Source organism: Sturnus vulgaris, chromosome 4 (genome assembly GCF_052056855.1).
Source record: "Sturnus vulgaris isolate bStuVul1 chromosome 4, bStuVul1.hap1, whole genome shotgun sequence".
Lineage (NCBI taxonomy): Eukaryota > Metazoa > Chordata > Aves > Passeriformes > Sturnidae > Sturnus > Sturnus vulgaris.
The window spans coordinates 35,822,842-35,836,789 of record NC_142246.1 but is presented as its reverse complement, the minus strand read 5'-3'; positions in this window follow the sequence as shown (position 1 = coordinate 35,836,789).

Genomic DNA, 13,948 nt, shown 5'->3' with positions numbered 1-13,948 from the left:
TTTTGGCAATAGCACATCCTTTGGTCCCAGTGTTTCCAGCAGGGAGATTTCCATATTGACTGTGCTGGAGTGGTCAGATGGCAGGAAAATTATTAAGGCAAGAACAGAAAAGAAACTGCATATTTTTATATCCAGTAGATTTAATCTGAAAACTATCTTGCAAATGCAGGGACCAATTCTTTAGCTGCTACTAATATCACCTTAGTGAGGCTCCAATACCGCTGGGCAAGTTATGTTAACTTACATCAGCTGACAGAATCCACCATAACTTTTATTTCAGCAAATTGTGCAATTGTAGAAGGGTCATGCTTTTCTTTATGTTCACCAAGTGTTTAATTCTAGTGATGGGAGAGATAAAATAGGTTTTGGCACGGGCCAAATTAAATTTCTTTTTCTCTGCAGAGTTCTATACCTATTTGGGCTGGCCAGACCAGATGAGACACCAAATGAAGCAGACCTCTGTTGGATTGCTTGGTTACAAAAGGTGCAAAGTGTGAAAACACAAGCAAATGAAGTTGTTCCATACGAAATGTTGGTACAAGAGCCACCGAATTGAAATTCTCAAGAAATACGGACTGAAAGTTTAATATCTGAGCATAAACAATTCGATACTTTAATATATTTTCATTCATTTTAGAAAAAAAACTATTATGAAATTATAAGACACAAATGTCCGGAACTATGTGGCCCTCATGCACAACTGGGACACTTCTGATGCATAGGATAAAGAATGAAAATGCAGAAGATGGGAGTTCAATTTAAGGCCAAAGGGCCAACTTTATCATGGAAATAAGAGACTGAGAAGAGCACATCAGATAAGGTACTGTTGAACGAGAGGGACAGGGAGAAGAATCAGGGACTGAAAAACAGTTTCTAAAAGAAGTGACGAAAGGAAGAGTAAGAGAAATTTGAAGCTGAGACATGTTAATAAAGGAAATTCACATAGAACCTGAAAAAAAGCTACTTGTAGGAAGGAAGTTATCTTAATTTCAATTGGAATGCCACAATGAGAACATTGTTATGTTTTTGTCACAATCACCAAAAACCAGAGCAAACCAACAAGACAGCACTGGAGAGTGGTGTAGGAGTTGGTAAAGATTCTGGCTGCCTTGAAAAACAATTTTTCTTGCCTAACCTACTGTGTTTTTAAAGAAAATCCTTCTAGGACTATTCTACAACAAAGCACAAAGTATTTTCTTTTACTATAATGGCAATGTTAGTGCTTGAGAATGGGCCAGTTTAGTGATTATGAGTGTAAATCATTTGCATTCAAATGCATACTTACGTGTTTCCTACTTGTCAAATCAGGTGGCTTCTGGTAAATGCTGTGAAGACTGTCAAGCTATGAAGCTCTGAAGTCTGTCAAGTTATAACTGTTATATGACAAATGCACGGATGGAATATGATTGTTTACCCATTGTTCAATGGATAATAAAAATGCTTGTACTCCTAGAAACTATTAAAATAATGAAAATTAATGGAAATATGCAGATATTTAAAGAAGGTCCAGGAAAAGGAAAATGTTAATTAAACCAGATTCATGCTATGTATGCATATATCTGTGAAATTATTTATTATTTTGACTATTTAGTTTAACATTTGCAAAGCTTGTGGTTTTGGTTTAAATGAAAGTTAAATGTTCCTGCAGCTCTTATAGTCAGATCTTTAGGTATGAAGTTATCTACAGGAATAAGTCATTGAAGTCATTGTAACTTTTAACTTCAAAGGGATAGAATGAGCAAGATGAAGAGAACTAAAGGACTGTGTTCAGTCATAAAGGAGATTTTATCTCCTCTCCTGCTCCTCTTCCATTCCACCATGGCCAGCCCTAATCTGTTCCCTAAACTGTGCGGGAGCCCCTTGCAGGAAGTTGCAGGCGCACAAAGGAGTGGGAGTGGAACCACGTTACACCAAAGGAATTACATATACTGTCACTGCTTCTGAATGAAGAGCTGCCAAAAAGAGAGTATTAATTTGTGCCCATCTGGCTGTGGCAAGAGTGAGCAGAACTGAAATTCAGACAGAAAGATTCATTCTCAACCACTAGGTATTGAGTTTGAAGGAGTTAATCACAAAAAGAGATTATGTAGGGAAATTTGGGGCTTCCCAGCTCTGGAGAGTCCTTAGGTACAAACCAAACAAACATTTTCAAAAATAACACAGCTAGAGCTGATCATATCCTGGGGCAAGAGATAGACCAGATGACTTTTCAAGTCCCCTTCCCAGTCTATTTTTCTGTGGCTGTAGCTGCTCTGACTCACCTCTTGTACAGACAGTATTTGTTATAGTACTAGCTATTAAGCAGTAATACCCAATTTTCCATCACTGAAGAGGCTGATTATTCCTTATTCTAGTCTATGGAACAAGACCAGAAACTATTTTTCTGTTTCACCTCTATACAAGAATGTCAGTAACAGCAGTAATTTTCAGCAGAATGTCATGAGTCTGCCAAAGGATGGGAGCGTGAGTCTTTACCTATTTCTTATATTGATGTATTTTCACACAGTCTTTTCCTTCCAAACTGAGACAATAAAAACCCCAATAGCTACAAATAATAATGTTTATTCTGAAAGGCAGGCAATAAACCTTTAACAAACAATGTCACTGTAACCCCTAAATAGTAATTGTACTGCCTAAGGCGTCTGATAAAGGGTTCTAGTGTTCTTGCTATATTGTGTCAGGCAGATACATCAATCAAACTCCATAATGGTCTAAATTGGAAAATAGGGTAGTGGGAATAAACAGTTCTAAAAAGTGGTGAAACTTTGTGACAAGCAGCCTTAACAGACCAATCTTGATTCTAAACATAGAAGCAATTTTAGGGCTTCTCTGGAGGCAGAGGACAATTATTGCCTAAACAAATAAACTAGTGTCTCAGTACCTCCGGCATTCTCTAAAGTTAGTTTGAAAGAGTTTTGAGTTCTGAATAGTGAAGTTTCAGGGACATTGTAGCTTGACCCATTAACTTTCATTGAACTGTATAAGGACATCCTTTCAGATAATCCATACACTAAAGTAGAATAGAATGAGAAAACTGGAATGTGTTATGATTTTAGCACCAATTCTTCTGCCAACAAAAATAACTAGATCTGAACTAAGATTATATATATATGTCAGCACTGAATTTGATTCCAGATGAAGACTGCACACTTAAGTTTCTTAGGTTCAATAAAAGACCTGAACTTCAGCTTCTATTGGGAATGTTTATTTTAATCTGTATGGCAAAAAATGGACTTATCTGCATATTTATATTCTGCTGTGCTGAGGGCCTCTTGGCCTTGTAGGTGAACATGGAATCCAGAGCCTACACACTCGTGCTTGCATTCATACCTGCATCATGTACTGAATGGAATTATACGATGGCAGAGGAAAAAAAAAGAGTTTCCCAAGAGTTTTTCCTCCATGGGAAGTGGTAAATTCTGACTCTGAGAACAATTTAAAATGTTGCAAGGATTTAGGTTTCTCTGAAATAGCTTAGCCTCTGTTACAACTTGAAGTTGAATTTTTTGTGTGAAGTACTCACACCCTCTTGCAAGACTAAAGAGATTTTTGTAAAGATTAACCAAGATACAATGTTCAAATAAGCTGCTCATATGAATATAATCTGCACCGTCCTCATGGCAGAATGATTTTAATAAAATATTTAAGCTAATGCATAATCTCACATATGTTGCTTCATCATTCTGTTACATTCCATCTAATGTGATTTTACTTCAAATGCAAAGCTGTATCACAATGCAGTTGTGGAGCAATTGCAGAAGTGCAGTATCACCCTATTCCACTGGTATGATTTGGTAATTTGCATCTGAGAGTAACCTGGCTGATAAGCAGCTGTTCAGTTTTGATTTTTTTTATGAGAAGAATTTAAAGAAGCTCCCCAACTCACAGTGTAACACCCTGCTTAAACATTTACATCTGCCTGAAGAGGTGATGCCCAGTCACACTGTAGTACCACTTTCCATACATATAGCATTATGCTTTTTGTGCAGAAATATATAATACAGCCTGAAAAAAAAGACTGTTATCTTCCCTCTCTACCAAATGAAGTTTGGGTCAGTTGAGTTTTATTAATGTTTAAATTTTTCTGATTTGTGGTTTGCTAATCCAAATGGGTTTGAATTGTGTTTTCTTCTTCCATCTTTATGTTCCTCCTGGTATCATTAACATGATCTCTATTTAGTATTTTTAGCAATTTCCATTGTTTCTTCTGCTGTTCAGTAGGGATTCTTTCATGTCTTACTGTCATGGTGTCAAGGTAGTATTTTGTGTAATTCAAGGAATGCAAGCTTCCTTTTAATTTATTGCAGGTTTTAAATTTTTTTTACTTTCTGGCTAAATTAGTTTTATTTTCTTACTAACATGGTTCTACCATTTCAGATCTTCATTTTTACTTTCTATGTCATTATTTTAACAGCATAAAATATATTAACAAGTCTGAGGAGACATAATTTATAGGAATGAATACCCTTTCCATGCACATTCCTGTTGGGTTTATATTGAGTGAGCACATCTGTTAAAAAAAAAAAAAAGAAAAGAAAAATTAAATTATATTGTTTCTATTTTTTCAACACTAGGAAATATCCATGTACATTTAAACTGAAAAAGACCACGCTGTATTAAGATACCAAGCAGTAAAATATCTAACACTGTAAAACCCAGCCATACTGAATCAAAACAAGAACGTTGTAAAGCTGTCTTCTGCCTCCAACTGTGGCCAAAACAGACCCTGGAAAGAGTATGAAAATGGAAGGTCTAGATGGTATTTGCAGCTCACCAAGCAGTACAGTTCAAAATATTTAAAATTTGTAATTAATGGGAAATCCAAGATTTTCATTCAGGAATTATCCAGTATTCCACACAAAATTTTCCATATTTTTATAAAAAGTGACTTTAAGGGCACTTTTTGTGTAATTAACTATATTTAATTTTGCTATAAATGTGAGAAGATGATAGTCAGCAATGCAAGGTTAATTTATCTGTAGACCAAAGTACTGTTTACTTTTATAATCTATATATAGGATGTTTTCTAAACTACATTACTTATAGCTGAGAAAATTTTTTTTGTATGATGTTCAGTTAGATTAAAAAGTGGATTTGAGCAGTTTGGAGATAGCTCAAGATTCAGTTTTCAAATGTTTTGACATTTCTTTTCACGGAGTTTGAAAATAAAAAGGAGCATAGCGACTGGAAGAGGAAAAAAGGTTACCTCATGTAACCTCATGAGTTTTTAAAGCATTTTTAAGGGAAGTTAATCTAGGTTTAGTTTTATTCCTAGAGGTTTGTTCATCTGTAACATTAATGACTTGGTTGCAACATAGAGAACTGCTGAAGATCTACATGGATAAGGAGCAGTATCAAATTCCTCTCCTCCATGGTAAATTGTCTTTCCTGCTATGTGAATACTGTACTACCATCTTGTGAAGTATTATTGCAGCAGGGCAAAAAAAGCTTCCTTTTTCTTGGAAATGGTAGAGCTAAGGAATGTACCGTGAATTTAGAAGTCAGTTTTGGTGTGGATTTTGCTAAAGCCATTCATACATGTGATGTATGCTGATTCTTCTGATCAGTCATGTAATTGATTCAGCATGAAGGGGGGTAACATTTCCACCTAGTCGTGATCACTTAAACCTTTTAAGCAGCTATGCAGAGCAAGTAGACTGGGAAGCCTGTGGCAAAACTGTCGTCAGTTCCAGACTGATAAAGGGTTTGGCACTTGTCAGTTACTGGGTAATTATATATATATATATATATATATATATATATATGTCAAGCACAATATTTTTGCCTAAAGATACTCAATGGGATTAAGTTGCATTATCTTTTTTTCTTTTTCAAAAATAACACCATTAGAGGAATTTTGACAAAGATTAAAAAGTAAGACAGGAACTTTATCTCCAGCATTATAATGAATATTTATGCTTTATTACAGATATATTAGGACTATGTAAAGTATATGTTTTTCTACAGTTGAATCCTGTCATTTCTCTTATACTCTCCTGTTCTTGAACATTTTGCAGTGTCTACTGAATGAAGTGAGAAATTGCATGCATTCATTGTATTTCTCTGAATGTTCTTTGCCTCCCATTTTTCTTTAAATCTCTATTGAAATTTCTGAAACAAGTCCAAACAACTCCTGATGAATCCTTAATATAATCAGATTGATAATTCTGGTTTTTGCTTATGTTTTAAACTATTTTTCTGATGATTAATCTCATGCATTTGGTGTGGATCTGTCCATTGTAGGCAATTAATTGTGGATTATTCACTTAGTTGAGCAGAGGACCTCCATTTCACGAAGGAACTGGCTTGTGGTAGACTGTGGACTTACATATTATACACAGAGCTCTTTTTCATACCCTCCATTCAGCTGATGTACTTGCCGATGTACAAACTTGCAGATGCAGATTTCATATACAGTGACTTTAGAGAGATTTCCTTCTTTTGCAAGCATTGCTATTTTAATATGCCTACCAAACACAAGGTGGCTTAGGGAACACCTGTATCTACAGCCACCAAGTTATCTGTGGGATGGAAGAGATCCCCTTTTCCCTTGACAGCTTCTTTCTTACCATGGTTACATAATGGGCAGCCAGGGAACACACCACAAAGGATAAAAACGGAAAGAACTGCCAAAAGTTCATCTTGCCTACAAAACATTTTTCCCCTTACCATCTACAAAGTCTCTCTACAAATCTGCAGTCATCATGTCCTTTTCTTTAATTTTCTTCCATCTCAGTTCCCCATAAGTGATGCTAGAGAAACAAACCCTGCTCTAGCAGATTTGGGAAATCTTCGGTAATTTTGTTTTTGGTGATCTTCAGTGGTTTTTGATCTCCCTAAAGATTTTCCATGAGTTGCACAGACAGACGTGGCTAACAATTTTAATTTCTTTGTCAAACAGATGGTTTTTCTCCATTCACTCATCTCTTACAAATTACTTAAGGCACAGTCACTCTTCTACAAAATTTTGTGGGGATGCTTGGTTTTCTCAGGCTATGTTCATGTTAGCAAGTAGTATGATCAAACAGGAACAGAACTGAGTAGTGGGGTATTTAACAGACACATTGGTGGTGCAAGTGTACCTCAGACTAGGCCTAATTTAGGGAGCAAGGAAGAGTTGGGAACTCTGGAAGAGTTGGGAACATCTACTTTGAGGAAGCACAGACACTTCCCTTCAGACACTATAGTGGCTTGTGCCGTGTTCAAACCCTCTCTCTTCATTGTGAGCAAGTAAACCCCTTGAAACATTAACAGTACTTCAGCTCAAGAGAGCACCCCACTCCTGTGCCTTTCATCTGTGTGCTAAGTAGCCTGAAATTTCTCTTGAACCTTGAGTCAAAAAGAGAGCAGAAAATGCTATGCTCAGTCCTTAAGAGACAGAAGTTTGGGGATGGAGGTGTTAATTGAACACAGGCAGCATGGGAAGCAGTGCAATCACTGAAGAAAGCTCTGAAGTACAGTGCTCTGTGGTGAGAAAATGGCTCCTTATTCTACCTTATGCCAGATTTCATCATATGATCTTATTTTCAAGACACCTGACTTGAGTCTCTGAGATTGTCTTTGCTGAGGTGGTTAGTGCCCACATGTTTCTGAAGCTGATGGGAGTTTGCCTTTGAAGGTACAAGCTCTAGGGAATGTTACTTTCCTACGTCAGTAAAAGGGGAAAATGTCAGCTAGGCTGGCCTTATGTGTAGCAGCTGTTTATGTATTTCCTAAAATCAAATACCTGAGAACCAAAATATTTCAGTTTAGATAGCCATCCACAATAGCTTTAATGAACATTTTATTATTTCTCCCCCCTTGTTCCTCTTTGAATTCTTTCCCCCTTTTCTCTCCACTTCCATGGGGTGAAGTGTCCCACATGGCTATGTGTTCTCCCACTCTCATACCTGGGGCTGTATAATAAAGCAACCTCTTCTTCTCTTGTCCTGCTCAGAAAGCCTGTGCTGCAGGGGGAAATGGGAATAGTGAGATTATGGACTACAGCTGCCTGAGGTATTATGGAAGTATTTCATTACTGAAGTATTTTAATTGTGAGCCAAAATATTTCAGATTTTGTTTATTTTTGAAGTTGAAATTTTCCACTGTTTAATTTCCCTAAATAGCTTTAATGCTATGCAGTCTGAAAATGGTCCTAGATATCTCACACTGGACATCCAAAATTAATTTAGGTATTTTTCCTAGTTTTGCCATTTTACTGGTCTTATCAATGGACACAATAACAGAACATCACCATTAAGAAGACTTATAAAACTTAAGTAATGTTAAAGCATGTGGTACTAGAGTAAAAATGGTTTGAAAAACTGTTGTAAAAGTAAAAATGTGTTCATTGTTCAAAAATTGCTGAAGATCATAATTCTGCAACTAAAGGGGATTTTGGTTGCAATTTATGTAGGTAGTCAATTCAGGAAAATTTTAATTTCCTGCTACAGGCATTAAGATTTCATAATGCTGCAGTAAGAGCATCACAAATAGAACACAAATACTACTGCTGAAAATATTATACAGCATCTTTATTCAGGAGTTGTCTTTTCAGTAAATATAAAGTTTTCTACATGTTTCTTGTTCAGAATAAAATTGCTCTTCACATATACAATGCTACAGTATTTGCTAACAGCTATTGTGATCTTTTGCAAATTTATACGTGTATTTCACTGCTTCAAAGGTGTTGAGGAGAAATAACTAATCAGCTAAACTTTTCATCCTTTTTTAGTGCTGTCAGGTCAAATGTATTAACACACTGCTCTTCCTTAGGATACTGATCTGCCCATGCTGATGCACTGTCAGGTTTGGATTGCAGTGACAATGAGATTTTGGGCAATATCACACCTGCTCATGTCCACATGTGACATAACCCGATCAAGATACCCCTGGTGGCTCAGAAACTTTAAATTCTGATGATGAAATAACTGTCAGTTTTGTAAACATCATTGCTTTCCACAGTGGCACATGCTTCTCTGTTAGTGTGGCATATTAATGATGTGTATTCTTTTGTCAGAGTTGCTTTTAATGTGTCTGTAAGGGATTTTTACTGTACGTGTTTGCAGTGCTTGCTCCTTGTCAATTAGAGGAGACACTGCAGCTTAGTAGGATCATGGACAGATTTTTATAGGATGTCAGAACAAAATGATTTTTTATTGATGAAGAGTCAAACAAGTTGTGCTTTTTGTTATGTCACACTAAACAATATGAGGAGCATGTTAAAAAAGCTCACTGGAAGGCAAAGACTAGGAGAAATGATTTAAAGCTACATTATCCTGTTTCTAATTCCTTTTCTTTCTTCCTGCGGAAATGTAATTGCAAGAGGCTGGAAGAAAGGATTGGAGCATTGGCTTCTATGTCAGCCTTGAAGAGAGTCATAAAGTCGCTTTTATAGGTTTCTCTCTAGCCTACTTCTACTTTTCCAAATTAGAGGAGACAATATGACAATCTTAGCTAGCTCTGATCTTACATCTTAATTTGAAAACTCAGCAGCAATATCAGTGCCCAACTTTAGGGGATATGAGGAAATATTTTTGAATTTAAACAATTTCCCATCGACCTGCAGTAAAGGCCCTTTTTACAATTGTCTGCATATTGCCTTAAAGACTTCCTCTCCCCCGATTTTATAGGTTCTGATAATAAAGATTCTGGATATATAATGTCTGTCTCAGTATAAGCTGTCTGGTAGATCCTAGATATAGGAATCAAATATGCATCTGGAAGATTCAATCTGTAAGTTGTGCTGAATTTTTTCTGAATTGAGTACAGCAAACATAAAGCAATAGAAATTATAAATCTGTGAAGCAGTTGAAGATTTTTTCATCATAATTTGCTGAGGACTAGCTCTGGTTGTTTTACATATTTTGAATAATTTTTAACTAATATCTCTATGATTTAAACCCCAGAAACCTTACAGTACTGTGTATTACCTATTCTTTAGCATTTCCTGGCATCACTTAATAAAATTCTTGTAGCTGCAGCATGCTGCTGCTGCTGCTGGTGTACCTTGGTCATGACCTGGAAGGACCACCCACTCCTGTAAAAGAGAGGCTAAGTCTGTCTCTATGCTAATTCAATTTTAGACCTCCTTTGAAGAAAAAGTATGTGTGTCCTTCAGTCAGCTTCACTCTGGGTTGAGCTACTTCTGTGGTGCAAGTTTAGGTCTTCAGGAGCCATTTATATCTGTGTGCATAAGGCAGAAGGTATTTTGTGTGTGTAGGTGAGAAGGGAAACATTTATTGGTGCTTTTGTTTCCTTTTTGACTTGAAGAAACCCCAGTTATTTTGCTACTTATATTTTAAAAAAATCAAAGAAAAATAAAAGCATTAATATTAGCCAAACGAATTTTTAGTTAATGAGATGTGATTGATCACTATGAAAGGAAAAAAGTAATATTCTATTACATATAAATCTATGTGTATTTTTTAAAGCTCTAAATAATTTTATTTGCCACAAAAAAACTACTTGCAATTAGGAATGAAAAATGCAGTAAGTCAACGAAGAGAAAATAAATTTATTGAAGTGAGTTTGCAAATCACAGTTAATTGAGCTACAAACAAAGCAGCAAATAAAGGAAATAATGTGGTAATTGGAACCCTTATCCCTTATTGGCATAGATTATGGCTTGCTATCTTTTAGCAGTATTAAATCATTGCATGTGAATGTTGCCAAAAAAACTCTTCATTTCCTTTTAGTGACTTCTTACTGCCCTCAGTTGAAGTTTAATAGAAAAGGAAGGACATGATGTAGTTTTAATGACAGGAAACCCATGGCTTCCAAATGAATAAATTCCATCACTGGCTGCCACAAAGTGTGCTAATTATTTCCTTTGATAAATTAAAAGCCGTAAAAGTCCAAAGTATATAGCATGTGGTTTACAGTTATAGTCTGCCTGTCTGCATTATTGAAAGTTCATATAAACCTCATTATTTTAATTTAATAAACATTATAATTATTTTTTACACCAGTAGGCTATATAGAAAGCACATGTTGAAGACAAACTTCTCTGACAGAAGCGTAAATAGCCCACAAACAGGATAAGCAAGGAACATCATGTGTCATGTGTCATGATAGCTCGGGTTTCTTATGATATTTTCAAAAGAGCAGATGCTTATTGTTTTTTAGCTTTATAAACAAGAGACTAGTGAGTACCTTTATCCTGTAAATGAGTATCTCATTCTGCAAAGTGTTGTTTGATGAACGATATAGTCCCTTGCATTTTACAACTGAGTCTGAGAAAACTTGGGAAAAATCTAGGGAAATGTGAAGAGAGAAATGAAGGTTTTAGAATAAACATTGCAGGGCAAAAAAGCCCCCAAAAAACCAACCAAAAACAAAAGCAAAAATCCCCCATATTTTATCTGAAAGAATTAAAGATGTCCCGCAGTGTTTTTTGTTTTGGTTTGGTTTTTTGTTCCAAAAAAGACCATATTCAATGACAGAATGAGAGCCTGAATATTTTTAATGACTATTGTACTAATGACATTCAGGCCTGCTCAGTCCCTCATGGGATTAAACCTTTACCTTAATGCAAAAAAAACCCCAAACCAAAACAAAGACTGAAGAAACTGAAGAATGAGAAACAAAGCCAGTTTTTATAGGTTATGAAAGTTCATTTTGGCTTATTGTTTTAAAACATTTTAAATGGCAAATACTTTACTTTCAGACTAGTCAGACAACACAGTAAAAGATATATACTACAGTGCCAAATCTTTTGCTGTATCCTGATCTAATGCACCTGACTACAGCTGTAAACTGTCTCAAATGCACTTTTAAAATAAAAAAGTATTCAGCTGGGCTACATGCTAATTTTGCTAAGTGTATTCATTTGGTAATAAGACTAGGAGTTTCTGGAAATATAAGACAGAAATGGCATGCTAGAACAGAGGGCATAGGTTCACACAGCGGATATCTGGAACCAGCAGGTGGATGAACAGAACTAGGTCTGACAGGACCAAGCAATAGACAGGCTAATCATCCTGCCCTCTCAGATTTAAAATGCATGTTTAAGAAAGCAACCACAGGTAGTGATTAAAATGACAGGAATGGGAGCATGTATTGTTTTTCCACTGTGACTGATAGAACACATTGCAGAGGTGGGTATGCACAGATATCTGTGTCTTGCTGTGGGACAGCTGCAGCTCCCAAAGGACTGATCCCTGTGTCTCATCAAGGGGGTGATGCTACAGCTCATATCAGAGAGGTGATTTGTGCTGCTTGTTCAACTATGTTGTCCCCAGCTGAAATCAAGCCCTATTGGCCAGCATAAATGTATAACTGGTCTGGCTTGCTTGTGTTGGAAGCAGCTTTTCTGCAAATAGTAGAGACCTCTGGCTATGTATGCTTTTGACCAATTCAGTAGTCCAGTGCAAATCTAAGGATGTATTTCCCTGGTTTGCAGAAGTATATGCCTAAAATTTCTGAAGCAAATTCAGACATGTATGTGCTACAGGGATGAAGTCAGTGGAATTGAATCAAACTGGAATGATGCTGACTTGGTGCTGTAATTATTTGATATGTCAGCCAGAACTTATCCATTTTAGAATGATTGACACTTCATCGTTATGGGGAAATCTGTAAATGTTTGTGAGAAAATGAAAAAAGAAGAAAAAGTTTCTGACTTTATGAGAAAGTGCTTGAGTCAATTTCTGAGAAATGCTAATCTACCTTTTGGTGAACTGACATGGAAATATCTTTAATATTTTGTTTGATGTGCTGGCACTTTTCTGTCATTGCATTGTTACATGGTAATATGAAAAATTATTTTGAGGAAATAGAGTAAGAAATTTTCTGGATCTTTTCCTTTTATATGAAAGGAAGGTTGAGAAAGAACTGTGGGAGGTGTTCTCATATTCATGCAGAAATAATTGATGTTGCAAGGAAATGTAGGAGGGTGAGTTCTTCCACATTGCAATATAATTCAGCCTCAGGGGTACTTAAATGTACCATGCATTATACTTGAGGTATACTTAATTGCAAAGAGTTAAAAAAAGCATATTGAAAATACCGAATTTATAGGAACACTTGCAAGAATATTACCTTGAAGAGGGGCACACTGCCTTTACCTCTGCATGTCGCTACTTCTCTGTAATAACAAACCTAATGAAAATAGAATAAAGGGCCGTTAACAACATAGTAAGGCCAAATCAAATGCACAATAAAAATATCATAGAAAACTGTGACAAGATTGTAGTGTACAAATTAATTCTGACAAACAATTAAAGGACTTTGCTATGACTTAGTACCTCACCTGTGCTGTGACAGAACTTGCTATGTCTGTGGTACTAAATTTGGGAGAGATATAGTAGTACTTTTTTGGTTTTGATTATGAAGACATATTAGTGCCTACTCAGAAAATGCAAACACACGTTGACCAGGTAAAGGAATTCTATTCCTTTCCTTTTCCTTTTTTTTTCTTCTTTGTATAATTAGTGGGAAGAAGATAAGATTGTTGCTTTTTAGAACTTATTCGCTTCATTGATTTTTCCTTCTGTAGTCATAATAAATCTGCTTATAACTGAAAATTACTCAGATAACTATGCATATTTTCATGGTATCTTGCTGGAAGAATAATTAATTTTTTAGAAATGCCATTGTGAAGTTATCTGTAGAGAACAAAAAAAAAGTTTTCTTTAAAATATTAAGGGTACTTAATCATCTGATTAATAGTAGCAGTATGGAGTAGAAATATTTTATTTTAAAGAATTTCACTGTCTCTAGTATTTCTTCTTGTAGTTGCTCTTCAGTGCGTGATGTGTATTTTGTGTCCTACATTTTATAGGATTTTTCTCTTTGCCACTATATTTTTACATGTAGAACTATGTGAACTGCATTTGTACCATGTGCAGAAAAAATATATAAGTTGTGTTGAAATATAAGAAAAATAAAGGCTTCTGTATAGTCTTGGAATTCAAAGGTAGCAGTGATGGACAATATTGAAGGAGCAGCTAGATGGGGAAAGGCAAGG